General features: G+C 40.6%; 1 pseudogene; it reads left to right on the top strand.

Annotated features, from left to right (window-relative positions):
* Window positions 1–2,849: 2,849 nt before the first annotated feature.
* Window positions 2,850–4,026, top strand: LOC102480084 (acetyl-CoA acetyltransferase, cytosolic pseudogene; annotated as a pseudogene).
* The last annotated feature ends 2,828 nt before the right edge of the window (window positions 4,027–6,854 follow it).

Genomic DNA, 6,854 nt, shown 5'->3' with positions numbered 1-6,854 from the left:
CCAGAGCCTTAACCACCATGCTACCTGCTGACCCCTACTCTTAAAGTTTTATAATATGTTTTTATATCTGATAATTCTGGTTCTCTAACATTGTTCTTTTGTTTTCCAGATTTTTCTGACTACTTTTTTCATTGCGAATTTTGAGCTCAGTTTGTTTAGTTGTGGCTTTGGGTTTCAACTATAATTTTAGTCAAGTTTGAATTAGAATAGTTGAGGCTTACAGTCTTTTATTTGACATCACAAAGTTTTTCATCTACCAAAGTGGGGGGAAACTTCTCATTTTACAGTATTTACTATAATTGTTCATCTTTAAAAAGATTAACACATGGCCTACTATGGTTCAAGTCCCAGACCTGACGGCTTGAAAATCATGCCAGGCACATGTGTATGTGTGCCCAAAATCCCAGGAGGAGAATGGAGGAAAAGGGATTGTGGTGTGGCTATCTCCCCTGGGTAGTGATTTCTCACTTTCCCTCTCACTGTCTTTCTCTCTGGTGAGTGTACATGCTCTGTGGTAAAAAAAAAAAAAAATGTTTTTGGGGCCAACCCATGTCCTGGTGATTAAGATGGCTGAATCTCACATGGCTGACCATGGTTTAAGTCTCTGATTGGGGTGGGGAGGGATCCTGAAAAAAGGTAGGTAAAGGTACATACATTCTCGAGGTCCCAAAAGAAGGAGAAAATGACCATGCTCCATGGGATGTGCTTTCTCTCTCTCTCTCTCTCACTCTCTAGTAAGTGAACACATCCTCTGACAATTTTTAAAAGTTTATTTATTTCTTCTATGACTGAGAAAGGCAGAGAGAAAGAGAAAGAGATGCTAGTACCAAAAAGGTCCCTATACCATGATCCCCCCTCAGTCTCAGTCAGTCCCAGACCATGGGCACACATGTGCCCAATGTACTCAAACAGATTTCCAGACATGAACCAGGAACTTTCCCATGTGGGTCACCTTTGCAGAATGTCATTTTACTGTTGTGCTACATCCGAGCCCTGACTTTCAAATGTCCAATTTTAGTTGTTCTTAGAATAGGTAATTGCTATGGTTTGAAAGATGGCATTCCTTCCCAAATACATGTTGAAAGTTAATCCCCAATGCAACAGTATTAAGAGGTATGGTCTTTGGGAGGTAATTAAGTCATTATTGTTCTAACCTCAGGAATGGAATTAGCACTCTGATAAAAAGGTTCAAGGTTAAAAGGAGCCTTCTTCTTGTCCTTCTGCCTTCCAAGTGGGACGCAACAAGGCATTATCTTGGAAGCAGAAAGCAGCCCTCACCTGACAATGACAGTTCTTAAAACTTCACAGCCTCCAGAACTGTGAGAAATAAATGCCTTTTCTGTATAAATTACCTAATCATAGTTACTTTGTTACAGTCACACTAACAGACTATATGATAAACTCACATGTTACAAAATTCAAAAGGAACCAAAAGGTTTATAGTAAAAGTCTTCTTATCATCCCTCTCTCCCAGACCGCTAGTTCTCCTTCCATGAAGCAACCTATGTTGCCAGATTTTTCCATAGGCAGTCTATACACATATAAACAACTATAAAGGTATGGTTCTCTTTCTCCTTTTTTCATATAAATAGCAGCACACTTTGTATACTGTTTAGCACTGTGCCTTTTCCACAAAACTATATTTTTAGGAAATCACTCCAGATTACTACATGAAAAACTTCCTTAGCTGGCCAGCAGGTGGTATGATGTTAAAGGCATTGGATCCCACATAGCCAACTCTGTGGTTTGAGTTCTGGACAAGGTGGCTTGAAAAACATGCTGGGTGCCTATGCGGTTGTGCCCAAAATCCTGAGAGGAGAAAAGAGAAGAAAGAATTGTGGAGTGGCCATCACCCCTGGGGGGTAATTTCTCACTTTCCCTCTCTCTCTGTCTCTAGTAAGTGCACATGCCCTATGGCAAAATTCTTTTTTAAAAAAAGGAGCTTCTTTAGCCACCCACCATAGCTGTGTACTATTCTATTGAATAAATGTACCAGAAAGTACTAGTGTTACTGTTAATTTAGGTTATTTAAATTATGACATCTGTTAATGTTCAGTGAATTATATGCTTTAGATGGGTATAATTTATTGTGCCTAAACTGCACATCAATTAAGTTGTTTTTAATAAATCTAGTGCTATTACAAGCAACGATGTAACACAACCCTTACATATATGTCTGTTTTCTTCATCTCCATCTGTTTTCTGAAGTATTTAATATAATTTCACAGTAATTAATTTTTTCTTTCTAAAAATAGTTACTTTGTTAAAAAATCCAAAATGTATTCATTTGAATGTTTAGTGATACAGTTTTTTGGGTCTGTTGCCCTACTATACTCCATCTCACCAAGAGAGAACAAGAACCTTGTCTATCTCAGTCACCACTTTATCTTCAGAGCACAGAATGGTGCCTAGCCTAGAGTAGATGCTAAACAAATCGTTTGTTGAAAGAGCATTTGAAATGTAAATTTGCAGCCTTCTCTTGTAGGGTTTCAAATTCAGCGAGTCCATGATAGGTTCTTAGAATCTGTATTTTTAATAATCTCCTCAGGTAATTATGATTGTCAATCAGGTTTAGAATAATGCTCTAACTCAGGCCACCCAACTTCTTATCAGGTAACTACAGCAGCTTTCTTCTTCCTTCTGGCAAGCCAGACCCATTCTTAAGGCATTGCAATGTGGTTGTAGATGGCTTCCAAAGAGTGTGACAACATTCCCTTCCACCCTCAACATTTTTTTGGTGTGACTTTGTTGCTCTTTTTCTCCATGGCCTTGGTGCCATGGGAAAGGGCTCTGCCTCACTTGTGGGCAGCACTGGGCTGGGGGCAGTTGGAGAGGCAGCTGAGGGCAAGATGGATGCAATCTCAGATCCTGTGGTCATTGTCTCAGCCACGTAGATCATAGACTGGTGCCTTATCTACTGTCCCTGTCCACGATGTGGGCTTCATGGTCATCAAAGAGCTTCTGAAAAGGGTCACGATGGCTCTGGAGGTGTCCGAGGTCATATTTTGACATTTGTTGGCAGCAGGTTGTGGGCAGAATCCTGTTGGATAAGCCAGAAGGTGCAGACTTCCCTATCCTGTTCCATAATGAAGCTGCCAAATGATCCATGGATCAGGCTTAAAAGCCATGCACCTTGCCACCCAGTCAGTAGGGCTAGGAGACTCCAACATTGTGATTGCAGAAGGCATGAAAAATACGAGCAAGGTACCTTACTTGGTTTACTTTGGAACAGGAGCAAAGATGTCACTCATTGCTAGTATACTCTGTGATAGTCTCACAGATACACTTACAACTATCCTATGGGTATTATAGCTGAAAATGTAGCTAAAAAATGGCAAATGAGTAGAGAAGATCAGGACAAGGTTTCTGTTCTGTTCCAGAATAGAACAGAAAGTACACAAAACACTGGCAGTTTGACAAAGAGATTGTACCAGTTTTTGTGTCTTCTAGGAAAGTTCTTATAGAAGTTAAACAGATGAGTTTCCTCACCATGGGAGCAATTTAGAATCCATGTCCAAGCTAAAGTCTTACTTCCTTACAGGACAGGACAAAACAGTCACCACAGTTAATGCCTCAAGAATAAATGATGCTGCAGCTGTGATTCTTATGATAATCATGGGCTTACTCCTTTAGTGTGGATAGCTTCCTGGTCTCAAGTAGATGTGGAGCCTTCCATTATGGGAACAGGACCAATTCCAGCAATAAAGCAAGCTGTTACAAAAGCAGGCTGGTCACTGGAGGACACTGATATATTTGAAATAGTAAATCCTTTGTGGTCCTCTCTATTGCAATAGCTAAAGAACATGGATGAAATTCAGAGGTCGACAACTAAGGAGGAGGAGCTATAGCCTTGGGACACCCCCTTGGAGTGTCTGGCTATCAAATTCTCATAACCCTGTTACAAACAGTGGAGAGAACAAGTGGAATACATGGTGGCTCAGCACTGTGCATGGAAGTGGGACAGGAATAGCAATGTGTGTTCAGAGAATGAACTGCCTAACAACTAATCATCCTTTAGCTAAATGAACTGAATTGCTTTTCAAACTAATGAAGTTCTGAATTACGTAAATGTGAAATTAAAGGACCAAAATGAGAATAGAAACTATCTACTTCACAAAGACTCCAAGTTGGCAGCTTGGTGTACTTTACTAGGTAATACCCAAGATCAAGACATTTGTATCTAACATTGTTATAAATAAAAGAGATAAATCATCAAGGAATAAAAAGATGTGGGGCCTCTTTCTCTCCTCTTGAATCTTGTCTTGTCTTACACCTTGATTTTTGCCAAAAGGATGTGGTGGAGATGATGCTTTGCTGTTTGAAAGTCTAAACCATAAGAGATTTTGCATCTTCTGTTTTTGCTCTTTTGGAAGCCATGTGGAAGAAAACTGAGACACCCTACCAAACTTCTCTACCAAGGTCCTAGATATATAAGTAAGGCATCTAGAACCTATCACCACTGTGAAGGCACTCCAGCTGACACCACATGGAGTGGAGTTGAGCTGGCTCTAACTCTTCTCCAGATTCCAAATTCACAGAATTAAGATCAATTAAATAGCACTTGTTTTATCTTTCCCTTTTCTTTTTTAAAGAGAGAGATAATTTTGCTATAGGGCATGTGCACTCACCATAGAGACAGGGCAACAGAAAGTGGGAAATCACCCCTCAGGAGGGATGGCCATGCCATAATCCCTTCTCCTCCACTCTGCTCTTAGGATCTTGGGCACACACACACGCACGCACACACACACACACACACACGCACACACACACACACAGCGTAAGTTTTAAGCTACTGAGTCTGAGACTTGAACCGCATTCGACTACATGGAAGTCCAGTGGTAACTATTTTGCCATCTGCTGGTCTCAATAACACTTGTTTTAAGTCCCTAAATGTTGGAGTGGATCGTTACAAGTTTAACTAAAATTAATGTTATTACATTGCTTTCAGGATAAAGTCCTAAATCTTTAAAGGACTTGCAAGGCCAGCGATGATCTGACCTCTTTAACTTTACATCCTACTAACTCTCTCCAGTCCAGCAAATGTTACCTAACCCCTAGGCTTCAGAAGTTGTTGCATTGTGCTCCTGCCTTTGGAGTAAGATAGGTCTGGGGTTCCCCAAAATGGCCTTGGTTAAGTTACCAGAACTCCCTTGGTTTCATTTTTTTCATCTTTTGCATAATAATAACATGGAGCTCTCAGGACTGTTGTGGGAATTCACTAAGATAATGTATGACAAACTTTTTTTTTTTGGCAGAGATTTTTGCTGTCGGGCACCTGTGCTCACCAGAAAGACAGAGACAGAGAGACAGAAAGTGAGAAATCACTCCCCAGAGGGTATGGCCATACCACAATCCCTTCTCCTCTCAGGATCTTGGGCATGCATGCATACGCACCTAGCATGAGTTTAAGTCACCGGGTCTGAGACTCGAACCGTGGTCTACTACATGGGAGTCCAGCGACATAGCCATTATGCCAACTGCTGGTTCCAATGCATGGCAAACATTTAGGATAGCACCTTAATCAAAGGCAGCCCCCAACAAACGTTCATAATAAGAATAATAAGGCCCAGTTGCCAAGTGCTGAGGCCACCTGAGAGGCTCAGATTCAATTCCTTGCCCACACTAAAAGGCAGGTGAGGTAGCACATGCCTGTGGTCCCAGCTACTGCAGAGGCTGAGGCAGGAAAATCACAACATAGTGAGACCCCATCTTTAAAAAGAAAATCACACACACACACACACACACACCCAAATAAATAAAGATTAATATTCACTTAAAAAATTACTACATTGTTGGGACCAGCAGATGGCCTAATGGTTACGTCATTGGACTCTCACATGGCCAACCGTGGTTCCAGCCCCAGACCCGGTGGCTTAAAACTCATGTCGGGCATGTGTGCATGTGTGCTCAAAATCCTGAGAGGAAATTGGAGAAGAAGGGATTATGACACAGCCATCTTCCCTGGGGCGGGGGGTGATTTCTTGCTTTCTGTCTCTCTCTGTCTCTCTGGCAAGCGTATGCATCCTATAGCAAAAATCTCTCTCTAAAAAAAAATTACTACATTGTCTTGTAATTTTCTGTTTGTGTGTTTCCCCTCTAGACTATAATCTCTATGAGGACAGTAGGGACCATACCTGGTCCATTCCTGTGTCTTCACATAGTATGTGTACTCAGTAAGTGCTGAATGAATGAATGAATCAATTAGCAAGAAAGTAAAAAAAAAGGGCCAAGTGGAGGTGCAGTAGTAGTGCAACTGGACCCATATGCAAAAGGCCTTGGGTTCATGTCCTGGGGCCTTCTTAGATACTCTTGGCTCTTACATGCCCATGATCTGGGCCAGTTGAGATTGGGGGTGGATCACAGTATGAAGACCTGTTGGAGGCACCTGTCTCTCTCATTTGAGAAAAATAAAATAAACTTTTAAAAGTAAAGAAACTTCTTAGTGATGTGGTATAAGTGAATAGAACTGCTAAACATACATGAATTGATGTTGACCTCTTATTCCTTAAGAACAGAGCTTCAGATATTTGTTAGTCCCATTATTACAACAATGTGGTGAAGTTGTCTCAGGATCCTGATTGGATAGAATCATAGAATATTGAACCTGATTCTTTGATTGTGGGTTTTGGTCTTGATTTTTTTCTTCCAACAGAGATGCTATAGTTAAGATCTCAGTTAATTCTTCCCCTGAAAGTGCTACATAAATCTCTTAATTTTGTCATTTGTAAGTGCTTTCTCTTTAACGTATATAATTTATTGGTTTATAAAAAATTGTATTGCTGTGATTGGGGGTAAGGTATTTTGTTTTGTTTTGGTTTTGGTTTTGTTTTGTTTTGTTTTTGTTTTTGGCA

Source organism: Tupaia chinensis, unplaced genomic scaffold (assembly GCF_000334495.1).
Source record: "Tupaia chinensis unplaced genomic scaffold, TupChi_1.0 Scaffold138400_2, whole genome shotgun sequence".
NCBI classification, from domain to species: Eukaryota; Metazoa; Chordata; class Mammalia; order Scandentia; family Tupaiidae; genus Tupaia; species Tupaia belangeri.
The sequence above is the reverse complement of the archived record's forward strand: the minus strand, read 5'-3'. Positions and strand labels throughout refer to the sequence as shown.